The sequence below is a fragment of the Microcebus murinus genome, chromosome 21 (genome assembly GCF_040939455.1).
Source record: "Microcebus murinus isolate Inina chromosome 21, M.murinus_Inina_mat1.0, whole genome shotgun sequence".
In the NCBI taxonomy this organism is placed as follows: Eukaryota; Metazoa; Chordata; class Mammalia; order Primates; family Cheirogaleidae; genus Microcebus; species Microcebus murinus.
The window spans coordinates 22,963,647-22,980,901 of NC_134124.1; the positions used below are offsets into that span (position 1 = coordinate 22,963,647).

The window sequence follows — 17,255 nt, forward strand, 5'->3', positions numbered from 1 at the left end:
GTGGTCTAAGAAGCTTAAAGTCTTCTTTAGAATTTTCCACATATGCAACCTGAATAGAAATCAGTTTTTGTGGTCCAAATCTCAAGAATTCAGAAGTAATGGAGTTCAAATTGAGCTAATTAGGGAAATTATAGGATACTCTACTAATAATAATTAAATAATTATTATTATTTATCTCCAACAATGAAATGGTCATTGATCATTGGTGGGATCACCAATAATTAAATAATTAAATGATTATTATTATTTAAATAATTAAATAATTATTAGTAGTAGAGTATCCTATCTATGACCTGTATTGGAATATGACCATCCTATATATATTGGATGAATAGAGAAAGAATGGATGGATTGGTAATTGGATAGGTGCATTGATGGAGCATCTTAGATGATGGAAGGAAAAGATTGTACTTCAGGATGATCCTAAAGTTGGGGCAGGATTTCAATTGATGTGGAAATAGAAATAAAGCTTGAAGTTGATTCTCCCACATCTTACCGGGCACAGGGGTGTGAATCTCAGTTTAGCTACATAACTAGCTGTGTAATTTAGGGCAAGTCATTAATGCCTATAAGTATCACTTTCCTTATTCATAAGTTCATGATAATAATTTTAATTCTGTTGAAAGAATAAAATGAGATAATGATCTTCACAGGCCATCTCCCAATTTGTTCCTCATCACTCAGGTCTCATGTCAGCTGTCAGCACCTCAGTGAAGACTTTCCTCACCTCCACATGTGAACTATCCACACTGGGTGACACCATTTTCTGCTCCATTGCCCTATTTTTTATTTTTTTTAAGTATTAAGGGGGTACAAATGTTTTGGTTACATAGATCTCTTTTGTAATGCTTGAGTAACAGCTAATAAGTGTGCCAATCACCAAAATAGTGTTCATTGTACCCATTAAGTAGGTTCCTCTCCTCTTCTCTCCTGTCCCCTGTTTGATTTCCACTAAATTTTACATTCCTCTTTGCACATGTATGCTCATCAGTTAGTTCTAGTTTAATAGAAAGTCCATGTAGTGCTGGTTTTGCCATTCTTGTGATATTTCACTTAGGAAAATCGTTTCCAGTTCCATCCAAATTGTTGCTAAAGGCATTAATTCATCCTGGTTATGGCTGAGTAGTACTCCATGGCATACATATCCCACATTTGAATTGATGAGTACTTGGGTGAACAAAGATGCCACATCTTTGCAATTGTGAATTGCGCTGTAATAACGTTTGAGTGCAAGTGTCTTTTTGATAAAATGACTTTTTTTTTCCTTTGAGTAGATACCCAATAGTGGAATTGCTGGATAAAATGGTAGGTCTACTTTTAGTTCCTTGAGGAATCTGCATGCTGTTTTCCATAGAGATTGTACTAATTTGCAGACTCACCAATGGCTCATAAGCATGCTTTTGTCTCTGCATCCACACCAATATCTGTTGTTTTTGGACTTTTTAATAAAAGCCATTCTAACTGGGGTAAAGTGATCTCTCATTGTGGTTTTAATTTCCATTTCCCTGACAATTAGTGATGTTGAGCATTTTTTCATATGTTTACTGGCCATTTGTCTATCTTCTTTTGAAAAGCTTCTGTTCATGTCTTTTGCCCACTTTTTAATGGGGTTGTTTGTTTTTTTCTTGCTGATTTGTTTGAGTTCTTTGTAGATTCTGGATATTAGCCCTTTATTGGAGTATAGCTTGAGAATATTTTCTCCCATTATGTAGGTTGTCTGTTTGTTCTGTTGATTATTTCCTTAGCTGTGCAGAAGCTTTTTATTTTAACCAAATTCCATTTATTTATTTTTGTTGTTGCTGTGATTGCTACTGGGGTCTTAGTCATAAATTCTTTACCTAGGTTGATATTAAAAGAGTTTTTCCTACATTTCCTACATTTTCCTCTAAAATTCTTATGGTTTCATGCTTTATATTTAAGTCTTTTATCCATCTTGAATTAATATTTTTTTTGAGTGGTGAGAGACAGGGGTCCTGTTTCATTCTTCTGCATGTGGCTATCCAATTTTCTGAACACTGCTTATTGAATAGGGCTTCATTTCCCCAGCCAGTATTGCTGTCCACTTTGTCAGAGATCAGTTTGCTGTAGGTAGATGGTTTATTTACCTACCTGGGTTCTCTATTATGTTCCATTGGTATATGTCTCTATTTTTGTGCCAATTTCATGCTGTTTTGGTTACAATAGCCTTGTAGTAAAGTTTGAAGTCTTGTAATGTGAGACCTCTAGATTTGTTCATTTTTTTAGGATTGTTTTGGCTACTTGGGCTCTTTTCTGGTTCCAAACAAAGTATAGAATTAATTTTTCTAGATCTGTGAAATATGATGTTGGCATTTTGATGGGGATTCCACTGGATCTGTAAATCACTTTGGGTAGTATGGACATTTTAACAATGTTGATTCTACCAATCCATCACCAAGATACTACATATGTTTTTCCATTTATTTGTGTTCTCTGCAATTTCTTTCCTCAGTGTTTCATAGTTATCCTCATTGAGATCTTTCATCTCCTTGGTTAAGTGTAACCCTGGGTATTTTATTTTCTTTGTACCTATTGTGAAAGGTATCGAGTCTTTGATTTGACTCTCAGCTTGACTGTTTATTTGTGTATAGAAATGCTACTGATTCGTGTACATTAATTTTGTAACCTGAGACTTGCTTTGTTTTTTTTTTTTAGATATTTGTCACTCTCTATAGCAATCATATTTATTCATTTGTTTATGTTTATTTGCCTGTCTGATTCAATAGAATACAATCTGTTTGAGGTTGGGGAGCTTGTCTTTTTGTTCATACTTATATCCTCAGTGCTTAGAACAATGACTGCCACAGAGTCGATGCCAAGTAAATGCTTTCCAATGTATGCTTGAATGAATGAAAACATGATAACCACTGGGATGCTTGTTTAAAATACAAATGCCCTGGCCTCAACTCTAAAGTCTCTAATTCACAAAGTCATTCTTGAGGGTTCCAATAAATGAGAATTTTACAAGTTCTTCATGTGATTCTGATGTACAACTAGGTTTCAGACTACTACATTATAAAAATTGCTTTTGCCCTCAAGGAACTTTCAATCCTTAAAGGGTAGACAATATATCACTGTTTAGGGAAAGAATAACAAACATCTCCACCAATTTGATCTCCATGAGACCAAACCAGAGCTCCTTTGGGCTTCCTGGATTACAAAAAAACAAAAAGAAAATGGAAGGAAAAAATGCTTTCAGGGAAAGAGGAGACAGAGGAGAGTGAAGGAAAAAAAGCAAAGATAGGGTGATAAAAATAAGCACACAATAAAACGCCCCTCTGCTGTGGCCTGTTAGAACAATGATAAAGAAATAAGAAGGAAAATGCAGAAGAAACAGATGTAGCTGCCAGAAGTTAAATACACATCTGTTAAGAATGCTCTTCTCATATGCAGGGTCAGAAAAATATGTACAAATGTAGCACCTCTCTGATTGACAGAAAAACCTCAGTTCTGGCACTGGGAATCTTGTTTTCTTGACAGCACTTTGTTTTAAAGCTGGAGGCAGAGAAATGTCTTATGCATGTCCTTAAACTGGAAGGCCTTTTGTTCAGGATACTTATACCATTTGCAGATAATGATGTGCATAGCAGTTTCAGCTGTCTGCATATGCATTTTTATGTTTTTTTATGACAGCTCTGCGTACTGAACTAAAAGGCCATTTAGAACTGTCAGGCACTGACAAGCATTACCCTTTACATTTACAATTCTGTTAGCGTGCATTGTCAGGTGGGCTCACCAGACTGCAGAAATGTGATTTCCTTTGAAACCTATGTATGACTTTAATTTAATACAGCAGCCTCAAAAAAAAAAAAAAAAAAAGACAGAGTGTGAGCCCAAGAGAGCTTTATTAAGTATTCTTTTTCCATTAATCTCCTACTTTTTTGTTTTTATAAGACCCTTCCTTTATTCCTCATTTCTTTCTTCCTTTTCTTTCCTTCTTCCCTCTTTCCATTATTTCCTCTTTTCTTCCTTCTTCTCTGTAGAATCCTTCATGTCATGCAGAAAGGAAGTCAGACTAGGGAACTGACTGTACCTGCCTCAGCCGTGCCCGACTATTTCTTACTTTTCATATGGCCCGAGGTTAATTTTCAGTCAAACCAATTTTTAAAAGATGTTCACTTCAGTGTAGCGTGGAGCGAATATCAGAGTCTGGACAGTGGGAACATAGAAAGAATCCATTTAGTCCAACTGATGACTTACCGGTCCCCATTTTCACTACCACCTGTCTTTGAGAGTCCCTTTCCCTCCCCCAAAACATTTATCTCAACAGCGTGGAGAGTCCATCCTATCCAAGACGCTGACGTATGCACTCGGAGGGGAATAAAAGCAACGGGAAGCCGTGGTTTTTGCACAGCAGGATTTTATAGTCCACCGGGAATGGCCGGCTGTTTGCATGAAACAGAGAAGTTTCGACTCAAACTAGGCTAACATGACATGCTAACATGTATGTGATGACTTGAGACAGATTTGCCAGAAAGCTCTGAAACTTGAACCTCAGGGAGCCCCTCTCACCTGCCTGTCCCCTGTGCATTCCTGGTGCTGACTGGGAGCTAGTGAGAGTTCTAGGTGCAGAGGAGAAGCCCAGTCGCAAGCAAACAGCATTTTTCTATAAGCATTTCTGATAAACTACATCAAGAGATGACAGCAGGAAGGTCCTGAATTTTCAGTCTCCCTTCTGTAACTTCATTTTGTATTCGTAATTTTGTATTCTTTCTTTCATAAAGGGTTCCCCAAATTGTACAAGCCTTAGGTCCCATAACTCTGGGCCCTTCTCTGCTTCTGACAGCAGCCTCTGTAAGTTGTTCGGGAAGTAGTGAACAACATGGTTGGGCAGTAGAGTCAGATTTTCTTTTAAAAGCTTGCCTTCTCCTGGCCCTCAGCAAAGCACAGGATTTGGCTAGGTGAGGAGGAGGGCCAGGGTATTACCAGCAAATAGAGAGAGTTTCAGGAAAATATTGGTTACAAGATAAAATTCTGAGAGCCAATGTTTTTGGCAATGGACAAGTATTTACTTTTTTTACTTTTTAAAATCGAGATAGACACGAAGTATAATAAGCACTTATCTTAAGTATATGGCTTAATCAATTTTACTGTGCATAAAAACCATGGTGCCATGTCCAGATCAGCACATAGGACGTTTCTAGCTCCAGTTTCCTTCCTTAGGAAGTTCCTAACTTCTGAGTATAAAAGATATAATCCCCTCCACCAAATGTCTCAAAAAGGCAGGGTAGAGCATACTGGGAGGGCTGAATTTGGTGTCAGGAGATCATATGTTGTGTTGACCTACAAATAGAACGGCTGTTCAGAAAAAGAATTCAACCCAGAGGAGTGGCAAGTTGCCTCCCCTTATTCCTTCCCCATAAGAATAAGGAACACCCTGACAGGCAGTGGACACCCTGATGGCAGAGTCCAGCTTGACATTCGGGCGGCGTGAAGTGTCAATCTATTACCTGGGTGGTGACTTGAGTTTTGCTGGTGCCCCGGTTTCCCGTTAGAGTTGTGCAACTTTGGGTTGAGCATTGCCCTTTGCTTTAAGTTCTTTGGCAAATCGTGGTGGCCACACTCAGGGTGTGAGGGGTGTCATATCGAGTCCCAACATCTTTCTTCCAATGTGCTCATCAGTAGCTTTTTTGCCCTGGCAAAGGGGGTGGGATGAGGCCCCCAGGCTCCTGAAGGCAGGTAAGTGGAGGACAGAAAGCGCGCAAGAGGGAAGCAGGGTGGTGTGGTGGATGGCAGAGACAGGCCACAGAAGACTCCAGCCCTGCCACAGACCCAGGCCATGGTCACCAGCCCCCACCGTGAGCCCAGGCTGGCCAAGGCTCCCTCCTTGGAAGAGACAAGCTAAGAGAGAAAACAAAATCCATACAGTGCACTCCCCCTCGGCCCCTCCTCCCCGTCTCCTCTGTGCACTAACCTCCAATGCCCTGCGGGAACCAATTACAGTATTCTAATGAGTGCAGTTTCCAATAACTGCATTTGACGGGCCTGTTACCGCCTCGTCTCGGCTCACCTTTCCCAGCCATGAAGCCGCCCGCCCGGTGCTTGCTGGCTGGCTGGGCATCTCCCTGCGGAGTCACCAGTGATGGGGCTGGGGTGTAAGGACAGCTGTGTGAACACTCCTGTTCACAGAATGCAAAGGACTATAGGGCAAGCCGGAGAGGGAATAAGCCAGTCACAATTGGTGGCTTCCGATGGACACGGTTCACTTGCTTGAAAAAGTCTTTGGGAACCAAAATGAAGAGTCACATTTTTTAAAAAGCCCCTGTGACCTGGATATGCTTGTAGAAAAGGGCTAAAGTGTAGTGGTTAGGAGCAAGAGCATTGGACTTAAGAAGACTTACCTGAGACCTACCTATGTCTCCATCACTTACTATCATAGCTGCCTGAACTCCAGCAAGTTCCTTAATGTCTGAATGAGCCTCAGTTTTATCATCCATAAAATGGGAATACTAATAGTCCCTACTTTGCAGAGTTGTTATACGTGTTTAAGGAATAGTACGTGCAAAGCTCTTTGCATTTTTTCTTGGCTTGCTAAATGAATAGAGCTATTGTTATTCTAATACAGCTTGGCGCCTAACAAAGATGGAAATAAATATAAATTCTTGTCACTTACTGGCAAAGCCCTGCCCCCTCCCCTTGGTTCTGCTCTGTCTCTGCCTGGACCCTGTCTCAGGGTATACACAGCACTATGGCAGACACCTCTACTCTATACAAAGCATGTGATAAATCTTCACGTGCTCGGGAAGCACATGCTCCAAGTCATGTTAACTGAGAAAGGTGAGTTTTGTCCATGACATACATGCATATGTATATATGTAGGTTTAAAAACACATGAAAAGGCATTTACCACCCTGTTCTTGGAATGAGGAGTGTAAATGATTGGGGGTGGGGGGTGGATAGAAAGGGAGATAATTTCACATTTTACTCTGACTGCTCCAGGAATGTATTTTTAAAACAGGAATGTATTCAGGGCAATTACAAAAAGAAGTAATAAAAATGTGTTTCAGTGGTCCAAAGTTAGAGGCTGTGGTTTTGTTACTGTTTGGGGCCTTGAAGGGCCACCCCCACCCCACCGGGCCACTCCACACCCACCTCATGCAAAGCACAACAGCCACCCTCTACCACTTTGTCACTTATTCCGACTCTTTCTTTCTTGCCCATTCTCAAGAGACTGTGCCACTAAAGCCTCCGACCCTCTACCCATTGATTGTAAGGATTTTGGAGTTTTATAATCCTTTAAAGTATTTTCCAAACGTGAGAGGGGGAGACAGAGAGAGAGAGAGAGAGAGAGAGAGAGAGAGAGAGAGAGAGAGAGAGAGAGAGAGAGATTGTCTCCAAATTGTTTATAAGGAAAATTTAGATTTACAGATAGATAATTTAGAAAGCTACTATTGTCTTTGTATGGAAATTTGAGAATTCGTCAAAACATCTCTTTAACTCTCTGGCTCCCTTATGCACCTGAAGAATTGGCTTACTGCTCATCAGCCACCTCGAGGAGACAGGGGGACAGTGTTGGCCGCCACCAGTGAGTCAAGAGCAACACCAAACGCGGATCAACATTCTGCAGAGCCAAGCCAAGTCAGTGAGAGCAAGGGTCTGGGGAAATCTGATGGAACTCTCTTTGCATAGTGCTTTTTGCAGTTTGCAATTATACATTTGAAGTCAGTAAATAAATCAGCACCTCTCTTCAGGAATCTGTATTCAGGATGAGAAGCTCAACTCAGACAAGAGAGGAGAAGTTAGAGAGACAGGGAAAAGGATGGGCGAACATCCAGCCTCACCTCTTTTCCTCCATGTCTGCCTCTCTCCTCCCCACCCTCCTGAGACTCTCCTTTCCACCTTCCTGACTTAGCAGCTTTGCACAGGCTGTTCCCTAAGCCTTAAACACTCTTCCCCAGTTCATTGACTCCTTGACTCCTGCTCACCCTCTGGGTTTCAAACTCCTAAACTTCCTGCCCACCAATGCCATCCTTGACTTACCCAAATGGCCACCCATTATAAATTGCTCCCTTGTCATTTTTTCCTCATCAAACCAAGTTATTTCCCCTCATAGCACATATCAATCACAACTTATACTCATATATTAATTTGTCCATTGAATTTATATAATGTCTGTTTTCCATGAGATTGTAGGACTCTTATTTGCGTTATCCTCTGATCAGTGCTTAGCACAGTGTCTGGAGCATAGTAGATGCTCAATAAATGCTTGTTGAACAAAAGGATAAATTAATTAAATTAATCAATCAATTACTGTAGGTATCCCACAACAAATACTTTATAAGTCTTCACTTACTCTGCCCCATTTCCCTGAAAGCTCTTCTTTCTCCTCTCCATTTATCCAAATCCTAATCAGCCTCAAAACCCAATAACAAGGATGGCGATAAGGTTGATGATTTTATGCCATTTGGACCGAGGACTGAGAATTCCATATAAATGTAATCTTATTTGATCTTCATAACTCTATTGTTATTATCAAATATCAGAGGACAGCCAACTCAAAAACCCTCCAGCGATGCAAGGATTCAACAATCTGCATCTTAGAGCCCAGGTTTGCTGGGGGAATTGAGGGCTGGGGACAGCGCCCCAGCTCTTTGTCATTTGCACTTGGCATCTCTCTGAGGTGTCTGTATTTTAAGGGTAGTGGCCGCTGCTGTGGCTTCCTTGCTTTTGTAATTCTCTCTAGCACTCTGGGACTGCTGGATTCTGCCGAAGAGGGAAGAGCAGAGAGAAATTTGTTATTGCTTTTCTGATGTTTTTGGTTACTTGGTCCTTGGGGGGTTATAGGTGGGGGAGAAGGAGCCAGACATACATGGCAGCCCTCGACTGCTAAGATATAAGGTGAGCGAGGGAGGAAGTGGTATGATTTATGAGGCAGTGAAAATCGTCATTCCCACCGCCACTCCTGCAGCCAGCCCACCTTCATCTGGGCCAAAAGCTCACAAAGTACAGAGGTCAGAGGTCAATCTGCTGTGTGCAAGCAACCTGGGCCATGGGTGCATCTACTTTGAGAGCCTCAGTTTCCTCACCTCCAAAACGGAAACAAGAATAGTCCATATCCAACTGAGTTGCATGAGGATTCGATGAGAGTAAGTGTGTGAAACCTTCACATAGTGCCTGGTTCAACATCCTACTCTCGACAGGCATTAGTCACTGTTTTCATTGTTTATTCACTAAATGCCTGAAGTCAAGCACCCATCTGAATCCAAACCCAGGGTTTCCTGATTCCTAACTGTGTTCTTTTCGAATCACCCCTGACTGTTTGCCTGCACTGCGAACAGAGAGGGGGAAGAAGGAAGATTAATTAAGAAAGAGTCGTAAAAAAAAAAAAATTTCACCGAATATGGAGTGGATGTAATATTAACATACGTAATTACGTCTCAACTTCAGAAGCTATAATATCAAAGATAAAAATCATGTCAGCTTCAATCTTTTTCTCATTGTAGATTCAGACCATTACATTAATGACTAACTTTCTGAGCTGTATAATTTTTTTCTTGGAAAGATACCTTTTCTTGTGCTTAAGCACAGAAGCCCTTTCCCAGGCAGACCTTGGACTTGAAAGAGGCTTAGAAACCTCCGTGCCGGGGCCTCTGTCCTCCCTTCCTGCAACCATGCTTGTCCATGGGCTACTGCCACCAAGGAGAAACAAAGGCAGGCAGTCACTCAGGCGGCCACCCCTCGCCTTTGGCCAGGTGCAAAACTGACTCCCGCTGACTTCAGCTAGAGGTGGGAGCTGTGTGAGTAAGCCACCGAATGTCACCAGCCTTCTGGGCTGGGCTTGTTCCTAAAGAAGAGCTCCCCAGGCACCTTGTAAATAGGCCCTCACCCATTGTAATAATCAGGAGCCCCTATTCGGACCCTCCCTCTGAGCGAGAGAGCAGAGTCTGTCTGTAGGAGCCATAGCGTGGCATCTTCTCCCTGGCGCTCAGTCTGTGTCGCCTCCCGAGAGGTAAGAAATGAAAGAAATCCTGAACATTTTTGCCGTATCGGATGCAAGCATAACATCTTTTTAAGTTCTTCTCTTTTTTTTTTTCCAGAACTAAAGATAGAACTGGGGCACAGAGGACCCCATTTCTTAGACGTGATGTTCAGGAATTTGCCCAAAGTCAAAAGCGCTTCTATAAAGAACACGAAGCTCTGTGGTTTCACGCCTTCTGCAGCCTTCTGAAACGATGAGCCGAATGGGAGGGAAAGGAGGTAGTTTGACTTTTGTTTGTTTATTATTTTCTTCTGTTTTGGTGCCCATCTGTCCTCCAGGCCTCTGACCCCAACCCAGTTCCTCCCCTCTTTCATTAAGTGACCAGTCTGATTACTCAGAGCACTTCCTCCCCAAAGGAGCATCTTTGCTTTTCTCTGGACTCCCCTCCTGTCTCTATTCCTATGTTAGCTACAAAATTTTTCCTGTCCCCTGCTTCTTTCCTTCTATTAGCTCTGACTCAGCAAACTAATTATGGAAACATAATTTTCTATTGGTTCATCAGTTGCCTCATCATACAAAAATTGCCAATAAGTTTAAGATGGGCTGACTTATAATTGGGACACATAAAACACAGTCCCCGAAAGATTGACAGTATTCATGGAAAGCAGCTGAAACTGAGTTTTCTGAACCAGTCTGCCGTGTGATTCCACTTGGGAGAGGTGTGCCCTGAATCCTCAGATATTCTGCACACAGAAAATGGTGTTTTCCACAACACACACACACACACACACACACACACACACACACCCCTTTCAAATCAACTCTATCCTTGACTTGAAGCAAGTGTAAAAATGGAGACCCATATACCATATATGTCCAAATATTTAAGGGATAAATCCAGCTACGTAGGAAATAAAATACTTTCTCCTGTTATTACCTTTATAACATCCTATAAGGCTACCTTATAATTTACAGTTCTTTGACTCCTTGGAATTTGTATCAGATAATGGAAAAGCAAAGAAAGTTGACTCACAGCACCTGGGCCTGGATCCCCTTCCTTTCTCATCATGAATCCAATTTGTCTACATTGGGAAAGGCTTCATTTACACCATATATATATATATATATATATATATATATATATATATATATATATATATATATATACCCTAGTCTTAGTCCATTACCCCAGCAGCTTCCCTGGCTCAGGCTGGTGATACGGAAGTCTACGCATGTGTTCCCCAGAGAACGGACTAGACAACAGGCGTGTTCAGGCTCTGGAAGTGGGCTCCGAGTCATTAGGGCAGAAAAATCCAGTGTCCCTGGTATGCAGAGTGTGGCCTAGAAGGCAGTATGGCACAGGCTGCTAATGGGCACATTTCCATAGCCCTGTGGACAAGGTCCAAGTGGCACCTTCTAAAGCTTGAAGCCCAGGACAGGATTTTGCTTGCCTAGGTCTAAGGGCAGTACTAACGTAAAGGGTAGATGTGCCATGTTATGTACATATAGTTATAATCAAGCTGCTTTTCATACGGGCAGCTCTACTTAGGGTACTCTACGTTGTTTAACTGCAGAGACTTGCTGATTTAATGATGGTTAATGGTATACTGGACAAGAGGGCGGTGGGGAGGCGTATTCGTATTCACATTAAGAGAGATAACCTCTTCCAGACAGCATTGACCAACACATAGTAGGTACTTAGTAAATGCATTACATTTAAGTAAATGAATGACCTATTATAATTTTATAAAGGGATTCATATACGAAAGGAGAGACCACTGGTGGGTATTATAGGCACTAATAGCAGATGAAAGAAATTTTGATTGATTTGTAAAGCACCTCCTTATTAGAGGTGACCCCTCTATATTAGCTGACAACAGATGACACAAGCTATTTCTGCTCGTAAAGCATTTATGGCTGCTTTACCCAGAGCTCAGAGAACATACGCATGATGCTACCAAACAAAATATTTTTAAAGCAGGATTTCTTGAGCCATTGTCACCATTGGCATTTGGGGCTGGATAATTCTTTGTTATGGGAGACTGTCCTAGGTGTTGGGAAATGTTTGGCAGCATCCTTCGCTTCTACCCATTAGATACCAGTAGCTTTGCCCCCCAGTTTTGACAACCAAAAATGTCTCCAGACAGTGCCAAAAGTTCCCTGTGGGACAAAAAATCACCACTATTCTTAAAGGAACGGATTCTAGATAGATAGCTTGGTGTCATCTTCACCCAGCCAGAGTACATACCAAGCTGGAATCACAGCAGGCTTCAGTCGCACCTAGATTTAGTAAGGAAAATGGGAGTCAGCAAACTAAGGTGGTTTGCTTGGTTTCATCAGTCTTTAAGATAGCATAGCAAATGGTTATTTTCAGCTAAAAATTAAAATGAAAAGTAATGATGTTTACATCTCTTACAGCAATAGCTCCACTGATTTCTGTGTTGTTGTTTTTGCGTGCGAGTTAGGGAATGAGCCGGAGTGAATGTGCTAAAAAGTTCAAATATCGAATGAGATAAACAGAGAAGGAGAAAGCATCTGCCAAAAGCATCTCTATAATAGTCTCGATTCTCAGCAATGCATGCTTTTTAGGAAGATTCAGGAAAGGGCTATGTGGTACAGAGGCAGCCCCCCATTTCCACGGACGCTCGCCAAGCCCTTTTCCTGCCGCTGGTCTTCCACCTCCGCCACTTCCGGTACCAAGCAGGAAGTTGTGGCTTACTGACTTCCGGTGTGCGCGTGAGTGCCTGTCATGGCTTGCTGGAACCAGGACTTCATGACTTTTCAGCATGTGTGGCTGTAGTAGATGTCATTTGGGGGCCCAAGAAATCCCAGGATGCAATTAGGTACATTTTCTTGTATTATAAGGGCAAAAATTATTTATACCTGAGAGCACACAATGTTGCCTCTCTCCCACTTTTTCGGAGCAGGAAAGGATCATTTCTTGCTAAGTTAGCTTCTAGAATCTTTTTTGTTGTGGAGAATCTAGTTAGTAAAATGAAAGGAGGACTTAATTTAAACTCTATAATGGAAAGCAAGAGTGGGTAGGAGATAGAAAAGCTACATTGATTGTATATCAGTAAAAATTCTTGGAAGAAGAGAAGGAAGAGATACTTGGAAAAATGTGGAGCATACTATGGATAGTCAAAAGTATTTTTAATTTAAAAAAATATTTTTAATTTAATATTTTAAAAAATTTAAATCTTTTACTACACATTAAGACTACTTTAGGTAAATAATAGATGTGCTTTAAATAACAATTTAACTGCAGAGTAGAGGTTTTAAAAAAAAAAAAAAATTAAATAATACAAGGCCGAGACTGAGCCATGTGGTCCCAGGGCTACATTTAGAAGTGACTTACTGTCCTAACTTCCCAGTCAGGCTCATCTTCATAGCTACTGTGAGGCCAGTGTCATTCATCATATACAAATTCATTAAATGACTACCATGTGACAGTCCTATGTGAGATTCTGATGACACAAAGAAGAGGGAGAAAGAGCCCCTGCCCTCAAAGAACTTACAGTCTTGTCTGTAAGTAATTTATCAATAAATACACATGGCAACACATGTACACATGTATGTACAAGCTAAACCTGGTATTTTCATAGTAATAAAATTTGCTCCAAAATTGTACCTAGCCTTCCAAAGAATCACTAAAATTGGCAAAAATTTCCCAACTGAATTAGATGGATGCATACAATGTGAATGACTTCATTAGAACTACTCAGTCCTCATAAATTTCTGGATATGTCTAAAATAACAGGATTCAGAAAGATGTTTATTACATGTTTATTACAGTCTGTACTTTCCTTGCAAATCTGATACAGCTCCAGCAATGAACAACAGATCTTTCTAACATAGTGACACAGAAAGTCAACACAATTTCAGGAGCAGGGCAGGGAGACGAGAAAACGCCTCTCTCCGATGCATGCCTTCCATTGTATTTCAGACAGATGTCACTTGCAACTTAAACTCTTTTTTTCTGATTCCTCAGCTAACTGTAGGAAGGAGCCTTGTGTCTATTTCTCCCTCTGGGTCTGGGGACATGTTATATTCCATTAGCAGCCTCTTTGATTTTTCATCTAAAGCCCTTCCCTTGCCTTGGATATTGGCTAACATTTTCCACTGGTCAGAAACTTTGTTTATACAGCTGATCAAGTTAACGGTTCATCTCCTCTGCTCTGTAGGCCCTCCAATTCTACCGTCATCATAACTAGGATTGGTTATTTTACTTGGCAGAATTATTTCAGTAATACAAGATAACCAAATTAGATTGGTGATCGATTAGTTTTGTTCAGTACTCATTCCAGTAAATAAAACCAACCAGGCTCCAAATGGCTGAATTGCTATTGCAGTAGAGACCTCAGGGAATTTCATAAAATCCTACTTTGCAACCAGATATATACTGTATAGCAAAGACCCACACTTTTTAGCCTTGCTCAGTGGCTGTAGCTAGTTTTCTATGCTACATAAATTAGAAATACCACCATTTGTAAAAGTTGTCTCTGAAAACCTCTGAACTCAAAGAGGAATCCAAAGACCTAAGAACTGCTGCTTACAATTAGTTACTAGCTGCTCAATTTTCCATTTACATTTCTGGGTAAACACTGATATGGGCAAAATTAGAAGGGTCATCATAATCTTTGCATTGATGAATACAGCAGACTGAGTGTTAAATCATAAATAGGTGAACTTTTTTTAAAAAATATTTTCCTCTTATTTGAAGGGAAAAGATGAATTTTTTAAAAAGGGAAAACATGTAAGATACAATGGAGAATTTATCAATACATTTCAAAATGTATTTTTTTGAATGAAAAAAAAAATCTTAAGTTCTGGAGAGAACTTTGCCATTGACTTAATACGTGAGCTTAAAATATCTTGTTTGCACTTGCAGTTTTAGTAGAATAAAAGTAATAATTAGGGTCCTGTCTCCATCACCAAGTTATCATGGAGACCAAATAGGACGCTGAATGTGGAAGCACTTTCTGAAGTCTTAGAAAATATTAAAAAGCATGAGACTGCTAGCAGGGCTCCTTAAAATGTGGGATGCATTTCTGGTGAGATGAGAGACAGACGCTCTTCAGCATGCAGGGGTTCAAGCTCAGAAATGGACATTAAACAGTATTGAACTGCACAGTGAGAAAGTCATTCCCTTTTTAATTCTCAGTCGCCCTTTCTGATTCCTCCAAGGAGCAAGTCTTCCTCTGCCACTAGCATGTCCTCAACATGCCCTTAACACTTGCTAAATTCTCTTTACTTTAAAGAAAGAGCAGGCCTCAGGCATGGAGCCTTGAACAGGCAGAAGTATTTAATTAGCTTTTAATATCACGGTTTAGTTTTCCCTGTTCTTGTATTTTTTGTGGTAAACTCCTTAATGACAAGTGATAATGCTTTTCCATTAATAATAGTAACATAAAGTTTCATTTCTATGCAAATTTATCTATGTGGAAAAAAGGACCATTTTAAGGATAAATATTAAGCAAATAAATAATAGTCGAGTGATAGGAGAATTTGACAAAAATTGTGAATGTGATATGAATATGATTGAAGTTTGGAAATACACATACTAGCATGTGGAATGCATAGGCCAAGCCCTAATATGTTTATCGTTGAAATAGTTAACACTTTTTTTTGTATGTCTGTTTATATTCTTTTTTTTTAATTGATGTGTAATAGATGTATACAGCTTTGAGGTATGTGTGATACTTTAACACATCGTAAAGATGAAGTCAGTACATTTGGGATATTCATCAAGTGTTCATCACCAAATATTTGTCTTTTCTTTATGCAAGAATCATTTCAATTCTTCTCTTCTAGCTATTTTGGAATATACAATAGATAATTGTAAACTATAGTCACCTTTTCTTATGTTTCATCCATCATCATCATCCTTAAATGATCCTTACAAAGAAAGAAAGGAAGGAAGTTGGAACTTTCAGCTGCCATTTTAACTTCCAGAGATAAACCCATCCACTGAGGGAATCCAGGCACTGAAATTCCACTTACATCTTCTAAACTTTTCAAACAATAAATATCGACAGCATTGGCTGGGCTAAAGAGACTGGCCTCTCCCCAAGAGTCCAGTTTGTCTTATTAATCTGAGAAAGGGACATACATATGTAGTCTATCAACCGCATTCAGAATGAGCATCAACATTTTAATGAAATACACTTGGCTCTATCTTCTAGAGACCACATGAATCCATGATCAATTATAATTTTGAAGAAGTTGTGGGCAAGCTAATCCCCTCTGATCATAGCATTTTCTCACTGTTTTCCATTCATTTTTCTCTCTCTCTCTCTCTCTCTTTCACTATTTCTCTCTCCCCCCTCGCCCCTTCCCCTCCATGGGGAAGGGAACAGAAAAATCTTTTCAAACAGTTATGTCAGAACAAGAGGCATGGAAAATTTGTTGGTAGGTTTCTAAAACACTGTTTCTGAACATTTGTGCATGAGCTCAATTTAGAAAAAGCAAAGAAAGCACATGATGACATTCAGGCAACTTGGAAGCCTATTTTTTTCCATATAATATTGTGCTGAATAAGATCCCAAAGTAATGATTTCCACTTGTTAATAAATGCTTGCTTGAACTGAAGAAGTCTTGAAGAAGAAGTAATAATAAAAACACCATTGGGATCCTTTTCTATCTTTTCAAAAATGTTCAACTCCAACCCTGGAACAGTTAACTGAAACTCATCCCAACATCTAATGCTACCTCTCTTGTGGGCTTTTTTTTTTTTTTTTTTTTTAATTGGTGCATCTTTTTTTCCTACAGTCTCCCAGCTTGTGTTTATATAATTATTGTCGCAAGTGCAGGTATTTGACACTTTAATAACATATTATTGCACTTTAAGGAAAACACACCCTTCGGTACTATTCTCCTTGCCTGGGTGTAGTTCTCGTCTTCAGAGCAGATGTTCGTTGCTATTACGAAAGGGTTTTAGAATGCTCGAGTCCGATGAGCTGGGAGGCGAGCGCCAATTATGTCATAGGGTGTCAGTGCCCAGTTACAGCACTAATATAACCAGCTTTTTTATTATTTTTAATTTTTTTTTTCGTTTTAATTATTCTCATATATACTTCAGGGCTCTCTTTATGGAAAATCAGGATTTGGCTTGCTATTATGTTTTTCACCTAAACAGGACAAGGAATTTTTTTGTGGTCTGATTTTTAGGAGTATCAGAAATATCTTACAAAAAACCAAACAAAACAAACAAAGCAAAAGCAAAATCCTCTCCCACAGCCTGGTCACTGATGACTGAAAAATATATCTTTTATGCCTGGTATGCCATAGGTTTTTAGTAAATGTATATTAAATGAAC

At 40.0% G+C, this 17,255-nt stretch overlaps 1 long non-coding RNA gene across 1 annotated transcript; it reads right to left on the minus strand.

The window, feature by feature from the left end:
* Positions 1 to 5,603: 5,603 nt before the first annotated feature.
* LOC105880490 (uncharacterized) lies at positions 5,604 to 12,432 on the minus strand. The gene is made up of 3 exons (XR_012913927.1): positions 12,345 to 12,432; positions 12,186 to 12,217; positions 5,604 to 5,687 (listed from the first exon to the last, which is right to left on the minus strand). It is a non-coding gene; the product is annotated as an uncharacterized LOC105880490 (long non-coding RNA).
* Positions 12,433 to 17,255: the final 4,823 nt, after the last annotated feature.